Source organism: Lactuca serriola, chromosome 4, assembly GCF_051521515.1.
Source record: "Lactuca serriola cultivar US96UC23 chromosome 4, Lser_US96UC23_V15, whole genome shotgun sequence".
NCBI lineage: Eukaryota > Viridiplantae > Streptophyta > Magnoliopsida > Asterales > Asteraceae > Lactuca > Lactuca serriola.
Genome location: NC_136411.1, coordinates 345,555,501 through 345,567,562, shown reverse-complemented (window position 1 = coordinate 345,567,562; position 12,062 = coordinate 345,555,501). Strand labels below are relative to the sequence as shown.

General features: G+C 36.5%; 1 non-coding gene across 1 annotated transcript; it reads right to left on the bottom strand.

Moving 5' to 3' along the window:
* Positions 1-9,036: 9,036 nt before the first annotated feature.
* LOC145103482 (small nucleolar RNA R71) lies at positions 9,037-9,143 on the bottom strand. The gene has a single exon (XR_013706573.1). It is a non-coding gene; the product is annotated as a small nucleolar RNA R71 (small nucleolar RNA).
* Positions 9,144-12,062: the final 2,919 nt, after the last annotated feature.

Below are 12,062 nucleotides of genomic sequence, written 5' to 3'. Positions count from 1 at the left end.
AAGACGACAACGTGATAAAAAGGTTGTTGTCGACGACGACGAAGACCATAATCCGGTGGCTGTAAATGGATAGACCGAATAAAATTTAATTTTTCTTAATTTTAGGCATAAATACATGAAATTATAATCGAAATTTTTATTATTTAAATTTTGTAGTTTATTATAATCATTTGTATTGTTGTACATGTGTATAATTATAAAAGTAATTAGAGAAATCGTCCTTGTGGTATAGTTAAATTAACACTTTCAGTCCATGTTTTGTTATTTTATTATGTGAAATTCATTATAGAAAGACATGTTTTCCCTTCGTTTAGTCATTTATTCATTTTATTATTAATCTTATTTATTTATATACTGAAAAATCAAAAACCCTAAAGTCAACTTTTTTTTTTATTTAGAGTAAATTACATGAATGGTCCCTATGGTATGGGGTAATTTGCGTTTGGTCCATAACTTATTTTTTAACTTGGAATTTTCATATTGTTTGTTTTTGTTATACGTTTGGTCTTGTTATTTGTTTTTGTTACATGCTTGGTCTCTGTATTAATTAAAAAGACTATTATTTAAGTAGGGAAAATTGTGGGGTAAGTAAGGTAAGGTGAGGGGTGGGGTTGAGTTGAGTGTGTTTATTTAAATAAATTAAAAACTCAAAGTCAAAATAGTCTTTTTAGTTAAGACAAAGACCAAATGCATAAAAAAACAAACAATATGGATATTCTAAGTTAAATAAATATGTTAGAGATCAAATGCCTATATTACCCTAAACCATAGGGACCATTCGTGTAATTTACTCTTTTATTTACCTCTTACAAACCACATTCCCATATGCTAAACTGAGTAGTGCTAATGGAAACCACTAAATCTAGGCGGATCTTCTCATGCTTAAGGAGTGGTCTGTATGTGTGTGTGTGTGGAGAGAGAGAGAGAGAGAGAGAGAGAGAGAGAGAGAGAGACCACTTTATTGTTGGCATGTCGTCCCTAGTGGCGGTGTTCCTTTTTTTGGCATCTATGTCATCTAGTTACCGGGACATCACTTCATGTAACCTTATGTTCCTAATCCAACATATATTATCGATATGCATAAAATAGTCATCAACGACATGTTACCCTTTCTCCAAGATCATCTGACTAAGGCTAGGGGTGTGGTCCCTACACCCTTGAGTTAAACCCCAATATGTGGATTTAATGATGAGTGTTGACCACCTCTTTGTCTTCTTCAACGATTCCAGGGTTAAACGACAACCTAGAAAAAAACGATGGCGTTGGTTAAGCTTCATTTTTTACGGGTGGTGACGATAAAACTTCAATCATTCAACCTTTGTGTATTTTTAGCCTCAAATCCTTATGGAAATGATGCATCAACAATACTATCGACTGGTCTTTTTTTTTTGCCTCCTTGATTGTGTTGCATGCATCATTGTTGTCTTGGTATATCACTCTATCAGCTTGAATTAGGGCAGTCCATGTTGGTATTAGACTTCTCTAATTTTTATTCACATACTCTCGAAATTCTTATTCATATATAATGTTGGCGAGTTCAGAAGCATGTTTGAGTAAAATGTTTTGTATTACTTTGTAAACACCAGAATATCCAATATTTTCTGAAAAACGGTTTGAAATGTTTGTGTCAAATCTTGTATTAATGCATGTGTGTTAATGTTTGTGAGTGTATGAAATGAATGATTCCAGACAAGCCGATGTTGTCTGTTGATAAAAAAAAACGTTGTGTGACAACCCGGAATTTTCATTCGGTCAAACCCTAAAAGTCAATCCCTCCATATTATAAGTCAAGTTCACTTTTACTTGTTTTTAGGAAATTAAAGTTCGTTTGATTATTTTAATAATTAATCTTTAAACGAACGGGTGAGCGGATGGGCCGTCTCGGGTCTCGAAATTTCTAAACCGTGAATACCTCGTGTCTTAGAAGTTCACGGCCAAACTTTTATGTTTGGGCCGAAAATCTTCCCAAAAGCGTAAACTCATGCTTAAACATAAGTTTACTCCCCAAATTACCACACTTCTCATTCCACCCTAAAAAGAGTAAACTCCAAACTCTCTCAAGTATCATCCCGGTTTTCGCCCGATTTCCCAAAAACATAAGTGTTTCTCGACTCGATTAGTTGATATAACATAACATCTAGTGATTATACATCCTTTAATCCATCCATTTATGTGTTTTGACTAGTTTTCCAAAACACCAAGAACACCAAGTACACACATTAGTGTTCTTGGACTTTAAGTTCATTTCAAGCTTCCACAATGTAAGTACTTCTATCCTAGAGTCGTTTAAAGCTTGCTATACATGTTTATACCAAGGAAAAGTCCCAAGAACACCAAGAACAAGGTGTTCACGGTTTTGGGAGGCTCCCAAAACCGTAAACACCAAATTTAGTGCCTTAGGGTGCTCTAGGGTGTCTAGATGCTTCACAATGCCTTAGGGACTTGTCTAGATCGATCCTTGATGTGTATAGCACATAAAAGAACAAGAAAACAACCATTTATATGTGTTTACGGTTTGGGGATCTCCCAAAACTGTAAACACCCAAAAAGGGGTTTAAATGTCCCATATTTACTCCTAATGCCTAGAATCTAACCTAGGCTTTTACCATGAAGTGTTTAGAACTTGAAAACACCAAAATACCTTAGTCCATGAGAGTTTACGGTAGTAAACTCATGGAGAAATGGTCCTTAGACCATAAGCTCCATTTAGGAGTGTTTTGATGCCACACAACACTTCCTAAGGCTAAATCATGAAGTAGGAATGCTTGGAATAGCTTAGAAGACTTCAAAACAAAAAATGGTCAAAAGTTTAGGAGTTTACGACCGTAAACTCAAGGGGTGTTGGTCTTTAGGGAGTAAACTCATTTTAGAAGTGTTCCTTGAACCCAAAACATACTAGCCCTTCCCTACAACACTTAGATGCACTCCTTAGCACTTATAACACTTATACAAAGTGTTTGTCATGTCCTAGAGTGTCATGACTTGTTTATTTATTGTCTAAAGACTATTTGTTTAAATACATATGTCTTTATATGTTATTAGGATCTTTGTGCGTGTCTAAGTCTTCCCTTGACACCAAGCATTTATCCGAAACTTCCTTCCGATCCATTCGCAACAGGTGAGTTCATACCCCTTAATCAATGTTTTAAATGTTTTATGGGGGGGGGGGGGGGGGGGGTACAAGTAGAATCATGCTAGTTATTATATCAATCACACGTGATTAATAAGCAGTATTCAAATGATTTACTACTCATTAGCCGTTTTACCAACAGTTTCGTTCAATTGTTTTTCATAAACACTTGATATGTTTAAAACTCCTTATTAAACTGTACATTTTACTCTGTATGTTTCATTTCAAAGTCATTTACAATTGTGTTTCAAACAAATGTTTCTTTATACTTAAATTGTTTTATCAAACCCATGCTTTCAACCCGTTTTAATGATTGACATCAAGTCGATCTTTTCTTAGATAATAATTATATTCAAAGGTTTTACAAAACTTATTTTATGCTTTTATATTATCAATTGCATGCATATATATGTATAGTTATATAAGAAATGTTTAAAGGACTTAGGAAGGCTATCCACCCTATTTCCTTTTCGCGCTTGAGATGTGGTCTAGTGGGACATCGGGTATCCGTCCGAAGGTTGTTTAAATATTAGTTATATATCATATGTACATGTATAGTCATAAAGGTTTTCCCAGTTCATTCAATACCCTTGGGTAGCACGGGTATACTTCCATGTTCATACGTGCCAGTTACATTACTAGTAAGCTACCGTATGGGTAGTTTAGGAAGATACTAGAACTATTACTAGAACAAGATATCATACAATGAGTCAGTTCATTCATGAGTCAATACTTGCTAGATAGAGAGAGAACACACGTCACAGCTAGTACACACAGTACATTTACATGATTACATGAGTACATTTACATGATTACATTTACATGATTACATTTACATGAGTACATTTACATAGATACATCTACATGAGTACATGTACATGATTACATTTACATGAGTACATTTACATGATTACATTTGCATGAGTACGTTTAGATAACATATGATGAATTAATAGTATATATTATATTTATAGATTATGTTATATAATCCTCATTCTTATCTTCACTTGTGATACAATCACATAATCGGCGAGATAGATTGGATTTAATATCCTAGTACCAAAGGATACTTCACGGGATTAACCATTCCTAGAATCTCTGTTAGCTACAGAGGTAAAAGCACATCCACGGATGTCAACGGTTGATACCATTACAGGTATACTTTAAGTGACTAACTATTCCTATACCCAGCTGTTAGCAACAGAGTTGAATGTACATCTACAAATGTCTTCAGTTAACACTGTTAGTTACTCTAGTACCAAAGGGTAATACTTAGGTTATTTATATTATTACCTTTATCTTGTGACCCATTCACATAATAGATGAGGTGAATTATATTTGAGTATCGTGGTACCAAAGGATACAATGTCTTATAATAATAATAATAATAGTAGCATAGTTAAGTCTTGGTAGAAGACTACATTTAGAACAGTTGGGTCTTGGTAGAAGACTACATTCAGAATAGTTAAGTCTTGGTAGAAGACTACCTTTAGAACAGTTAGGTCTTGGTAGAAGACTCCCTTTTATAATAGTAGGAATCATAGGGATTTCTAGGGTTTTTCAAACGTTTATAGTTGTTTTACAAACATTTCATACTTACACGATCTTTCTTTCAAAACATTTTCAAGTCTTTCATTACATGTCATACAAATACTTACATACAAATTAAGACACATTAATACTTATGATCTCACCAGCATTAAAGCTGATACTCTCTTTCAAAATAACTTGTATCCTCAGGTCAACAGTAGACATGTACCGAGGCAAGGTGTAGAGAAGATAGAGCTCGTTCAAGACTCATCTTTCATTTTGATTATACTTTAGTGTCTATTATAATGTGACAGAACACTTGTATTAAAATTATATTATTAATGCAATGGATGATGTTGTTGCTTGTTTACTACTTTTCATTGTTGTGATACTGTACATGACGTCCTCCGCCCCAGAATGTTTTCGCCGTTCTTGGTTTTGGGGTGTGACACGTTGTGATTTCAACACCCTAAAACTAAGTACTAATATGTGTATGTTTCCGTATTATCAACAGATGTTGTATTCCGTAAATTTTATAATGATGTTAATTCCTCTAAGTGAGTCATTATAACCATACTTGATAATTACAATTCCGCCTGTTATGACGTTTTTCGGATGCCGACGTGTTTCAGGTAAGGTTTTTCACCCTAGACTGGCCTAGTCTAACTGTAGCGAACAGCTCAGGTGTAGGGTGTCACCCCCGTATAGATCTATACACAAACTCTCACTCTCCCTTCAGGAGACTCTGGTTATAACTACAGGCTACGGTTGTACACGCGATAGGTGCCAAACGAAATGTCTCACAAGGTCCTTAACCAAATTTACGCAAATATGAAATTGCACAGTGTATAATGTTTTCAAGTAATAATTTAGTTTTCAAAGCCCAACATGTACGTATGTGAATGTGTGAAGTCAACAAGCATGTAGATGGACCACGAAGGCGCAATAAACATGTAAGGTATATTCTAGGCCCAATAAACGTGTAAAAGGACAACAAAAGCCCAACAATTTACAATTTTAGCCCAAAAGCCATGAAAGTCCAAAATGAGGCCTATTTGTGATAATTTACACTTTTAGCCCTTTTAAAATCTCAAATACCATAAAGATTCATATTTATCAAAAATAAATCCTTTTTTGTCCCTTAAAACCATGAGTTATATATAATAAGCTCACTTTTGATTATTTTGCCATTTTTGGCCCTCTCATGAAATTTTCTTAGTTTTAAACAACTTTGAAGTGTTATAAACCTTTTCTTTGCATAATAAGTTGTAATAAGTGTTATGTTCTACAAATATCATCATATTTTAGCATATTTTCAAGTTTATGAAGTTTATAACACATAATCACACTTATATCATAAAAAACACACAAAATCATGCATATACACATAGATCTACACAGAACAACTTTATTCTCCCCCAAAACATAGTAAAAACTGAAAATAGGAAGTATGAACTCACATTGGTTTGATGATTTCAGTTTTTGATGAAGAATGAGAAGGATCTCGGCCCTAATAAGCTTCTTGAGTGGAGTTTTCAAATCTAAGATGGATCTAAGAGCATGGATCACGAAATGATGTGTTAAGGAGTGAAGATTATCACAAAATGAAGTTAATAATCAAACTTAGAGAGTAGCTTACCAAATGAGTAGATTTTTGGTGGAGTATCATTGGATTTACACTCTAGCACACACAAATTTTAGGAGATGAAGATGAGAGAATTTTAAATGGCTTTAAGAGGAGTTTTGTAGTGTTGGAAGTTTGAATGGAGAATGGTGAGTGAAGAGAGGCTTGGCCGAGAATAAGAAGGAGAAAGAAGAAGAGAGAAGAGAGAGAAAAGAAAAGATGTGTATGGGTATATGAGATTGGCCTAGATACATGTTGTGGTAAATGCATGGATATCCAAGGGATAATAGTGAGGTGTCAATTAATTATATCCATGGAATTTTTCCTTTATATATATATATATATATATATATATATATATATATATAGCCAAGAATTTGAGATGGGAGGAAAAGAGATAGAAATGTTTGGTCCATTTTTGAATATGTTCGAAATTATGTGGCCCGATATGAAAGTTTTTGGCCCATTGGGCCCATTTGAGGGTTTACGGTCCAATAATGACAAAGAAATGGGTTTACGGCCCAATAAAGCTGATATTGCCATATTTATACTTATTTTTAGGCAATATTTAAGTACATTTTTATTAATAAATTGATAATATGTTTAGAGTAATGGTACTTATGACTTTAAATTGTTATTAAAAGGATTTTCGAAGAGAGTGACCAAAAGTGACAATATGTAGAACATGGGAGGCTTGAAAGACAAGAAAAGAATAAATCCACGATAAATACTGAATTCACGACATGGCAAAGTCGGCCACGACGTGGCAAGAGGTTTCCAGAAGATAGACATCGTGATGCGGAGGATTCCTTGGAGGATACTGATTACTTGAAGCCCACGACGTGGCAAAGCTGGCCACGACGTGGCGCGAGTTTTTGGAGATTATTTAAGTTCTCCTGATTATTACGAAAGGAAGAAGCTTTTGGTTGAAGGAATGAATTCCAGGAGACGATTCAGAGCGAAAGAAGGGTTCTGGAAGAAGGTTTTCAACACCAAAAAGAATAGAGGTTTTTATTTTAGTTAAATAAGAACATGTCTTTTATTACTTTTAGCTGTGTTGGTTTAGTTGCTATGATGAGCAGCTGAATCTAGCTACTCTTGTTTAGCTAGATGTAGCTTCAAACTTATGAATTGTTCAATGTTTATGAATTAAGTTTAGTTGGTAAAAATTGCTTGTGTTTGATTTGTATAACCTAGCATGCTATTGTTTGTTTCTCTAATTGCTTGATTGCATGTTTTGTGTAGCTTAGTGACCAATAAACTACATGAACTTTTTTACCTAATGATTTAGTGAACATTGAATTGTTAGATCTAGGATTGACCAATCTTAGTTAGTAATTAGAATAAATAAAGCTTAGCTGTGCTAGAGAACGTGTATTGTGATCATAATTGCGTTTATACAACAAATCTTACATAGCATATTTACATTCATAATTAGTTCTGTGTTTAATTATGTGTGAACATACATGGTTTGACATGAATTAGTTAATTATTGGTAAAGTTAGAACTAAATTACTAATACAACTAAAAACCAACTTAATAATCCGTAATCATGAGTTAGCCATAAGGAAGATGCGGATTCAAACTAAACAAGAGTGTGTTTTTAATTATTGAATTTGAATTTAAGTTCATCTGATCTTGCAAAATCGGATAAAACCCCTTTAAACTTGTTAATAATTAGGTTAATCTGATAGTGAGTAAATTAATTAAAACACTGTTCCCTGTGATCAACACCCGACTTACCCAAGCTATACTGTAATCTGACTAGGTACACTGCCTATAAGTGCATAGTTAGTTAAGTTTGTTAGGTTATAAATATTAAAATTAGTGAGTACTTTTGTGCACATCAAGTTTTTGGCGCCGTTGCCGGGGAACGGCTTAGTTTTTTTTTTAGCTTTTAGTTTATTTATTTACATTAAATTAACCGATCCTTCTTGTGGAGTAAAAACCACAAAAAGTTAATTTTTCAGCAAAATAAAATTTTTTTCTGCCAGTTACCTGCCACGACGTGGACAGTTAAAAAAACTAGCTTTTTGTTGTAGTTAGTTTTTCTTATTTTAGTTCAGTTTTATGTTTTTAGTTTAGCAAGTTGTAGGAGTTCATGACCAGAAGCTCAAACACACACTTGGTACCACCACTTGAAGATCCTGAGTCCGCACTTCACAAGAAAAAGACGCCGTTACAAGAATTGAAGTCAGCTTTTTCTAGGAAGTCGGGAAAGAAGACATGAGAGTCAAGTTCATCCGTGGGGCACAAGAGCAATCTTGAGCATTTGGATCATACACCCGTCCAAACCGAGTCTGAAATCGATACCGAACCGGAATTTGAAGAACACACGAGCGAACTCGAGAACGAGCCAAGGAATGAGATGGCAGCAATTAAAGAAATGTCCATGGAAGCTTACAAGAAGCGGATCCAAGAAGATGTGGGTCCCGGTTTAGTCCAACCCACAATACCTGCCACTGCCACATTCGAGCTGAAGGGACACATATTGACTGCACTGAAGGACATCCCATTTTTCGGGAAAGATCATGAGGGTGCTTTTAAGCATCTAGATGAACTCAACGACATTGCGGATTACTTCAATGTCCCAAATGTCAACAGAAACACAGTCTTGCTTAGGATGCTTCCCATCACTTTCAAAGGAGTTGCTAAGGAGTGGTTAAAAGCACTCCCACCGGGTACAATCACCACTTAGGCTCAAATGCGTGAGCAATTCCTGGACCAGTTTTGCCCACCGTCCAAGATAGCCAAACTCAAGAAGGCAATAGCCAACTTTGAGCAACAGTCGGGGGAGTCATTATACAAAGCATGGGATCGGTACAAGGGCTTGCTCAGAAATTGCCCTCAGCATGATCTAAATGTGCAGCAAGAGATGTCAATCTTCTATGATGGGGTCAACGTGATGACAAGACAACTCCTTGATTCTCAACGACCTTTGACAAAGAAAAATCCAAGGGAGGTCAAGGAGCTAATTAAAGAATTCGCGAAGCACTCTCGCGAATACCACAACCCGAGGCAAGATGGAATCAAAGGCGGTGGAGGGGCCCAAACTGAAGAAATAGCAGCTGTAATGGCCATGTTGAATAATATGGATCAAAGGATAACACAAATGGACCAGTCAATACATGCCATAAGAGTGGGTTGCGAGAGATGCAGTGGTCCACACTTGACCAAGGACTACAATGTAGATGAGTATGGGAACAGAAAAGCTCAAGTGTGCTACTCTAGTGGGGATAAATTTGATGAGGACTGGAGGAAACCGAAGAAGGAGTGGCTGCCATATGAAGAGTATAAGAAGCAAAAAGAAGATAAGTATAGGCAGATAGGTCGAGGCTTTTATCAGAAGGAGCAGCCACCAGCCGAGAAGAAACCCAACCTAGAGACCATTTTGATGAAGTTTATGGAAGCTTCGGAAAAAAGACACGATGCCACTGATTCCGCTATTATGGAAAAACAAACTTTGATAAAGAATCAACAAGCCTCCATCCATAATCTTGAAGTACAATTTGGTCAACTAGCCACTCTAGTTCATGAAAAATTGTCCCCGAAGAATCCCGAAGTAAAGACCCAATCTCTTGTAATGGCCATCGATACTAAAGAAGATGCAATCTCTGAGTTCCTGGAGGCATTGGAAGAAGAACCACAGCAGCCCGATCTAAAACCTAAGAAGTCGAAGTTCGAAAGTAAAAAGATTGCTGAATCAGCTTCGCCACGACGTGGCACTCCTCTGGCCACGACGTGGCGCATGTCAGATAAAAAATCCTTTGAGCCCGTTCAAGCTTATCAGCCACCTTTGCCATTTCCCACCCGAGCTGCACTTAGTCTACCGGAGAAGGAGCATTTAGAGTTTGTAAAGCATGTGAAGGGGATCCCAATTAATACTCCCTTTGTCGAGTCCTTATCCAAAACTCCCGAGAATCAGAAATTACTGCAAGATTTGATAGACACTCCAAGGCAATTAAAGAAGCAGTCTAAAGTGATTCTAAGTGAACAAACTTCAAAAGCTGTGCTGGGAGAGACACCAGAAAAGATGGGGGATCCTGGACGCCTCACTCTTCCGTGTGAATTTGGTAATAAAATGAAGGTTAATGCTTTAGCCGATTATGGGGCTAGCATTAATTTGATGCCTTTTTCATTTTATCAAAAATTGGAGATTCAGAAGATGAAGGCTACAAAAATGAAGATTCACATGGCGAATCGTTCGGTGACACAACCTCGGGGCATCGTGGAGGATATTTTGGTGAAAATTGGAAAATTTGTTTTTCCAATAGACTTTGTAGTTTTGGATATGAAGGAAGATCCCGATGTTCCAATAATCCTTGGTCGTCCATTACTTAAAATTGCTGGAGCTCTAGTTGATATCCACGAATCTAAGCTCACTTTCAGGGTTGGAGATGAACAAGAAGTCTTTGGAATACAAGATGACTTTCAAGAGGATAAAGAAGAGGTGTTCACAATTAATGAAGATAATGGACTTGAAGAACTGGAAAAGCTTATGGAAGAAAAGATCAAGGGAGTTCATCAAGTCAAAAGAACAAAACCGAGGGCATCTGTTCCATATTTGATTGAAGTCATAGCTTACAAGAGTCCGCCTTCATGGGTGAGCAAAGATGATGAGGAGATGACAAGTGATGAAGAGGAGGCCACTTCAAGAGTAACAAAGCCAGTGGTGAAAGAGGAGGAGAATGCTATGGAGTGCAAGGAACAAACTAAGGGCACAAAACGCAAGCTTGAAGAAGATGGAAAAACTAAAAAGGAGAATTCAAAGAAGGCGTATAAAAGGCGAGTTCAAGATTACAAGAGGTCGTTCAAGGAACAAAAGATCTTAATGGTGGACTCTTCAGAAGATTCAACGTAGAAGGCACGGAGTCCAGCTCAAGACTCCAAGAAAAAGAAGCGCTTCTCGGGATGCAACCCTAGCTTGGTTTGCATTTTCTTTTCTTTTTAATTTTTTTTAGCTTTTAATTAGGAAAGATATCAACTCATCATCAAATAACTGATAATTAGTAAAGAATTAGCTGTGGGGAACTTTAATGAATAAGATGCATAGTATTTAGTTAAAATGTGAGATTTTATAACATTTTGCAATCAGGCAGTTTCCACGACGTGGGCATAGCCAGCCACGTCGTGGGTCAAAATGAAAACACGGGACCAGATGACAGATTTAAAGTCCACGACGTGGGCATAGCTAGCCACGAGGTGGCCTTTAAAAAGTCACGGGGGGACCATATGCTTAAAACCCTTTGACCAATAATCCCATACACATTAGATACTGCCACACGAACGGGAACAACAAACCCCACAGCCGATTTCTTAATCTACTTCCAAATCCCTTGCAAGTTCTTTCCAATTAATCTACTTGGTATGTATGCTACTCATTATTTGTAGTTAGTTCTTCGAATTTTAAATTTTCATGGCTAGGGTTTATGTAATTCACGAAATTGGTTGAAATTAGTTGTTGATTCTAGGTTGCATGTCCCTTAAATGTCCATAGGAACAAACCCCAAGCACTAATTTTGTTAGAAATGGCATACAAAATGACCGATCTATAAACTAGGTGCGATTGCGGTCCACGACGTGGCGTAGCCTGGCCACGTCGTGACTTCTGGCACAGGTTTAAATTGTTTTAATGTTTTGGATGTTTGCTGCTTTGGTTTGATTTTATATGCAGAAATGGGACCACGAAGAGCTATTCCACAGGAGGAAAACCCGATAGATGTAGCAAGTATACATCCCTTATATCAGTTTCCTCAAAACATTCCCTGACCGTTGTTA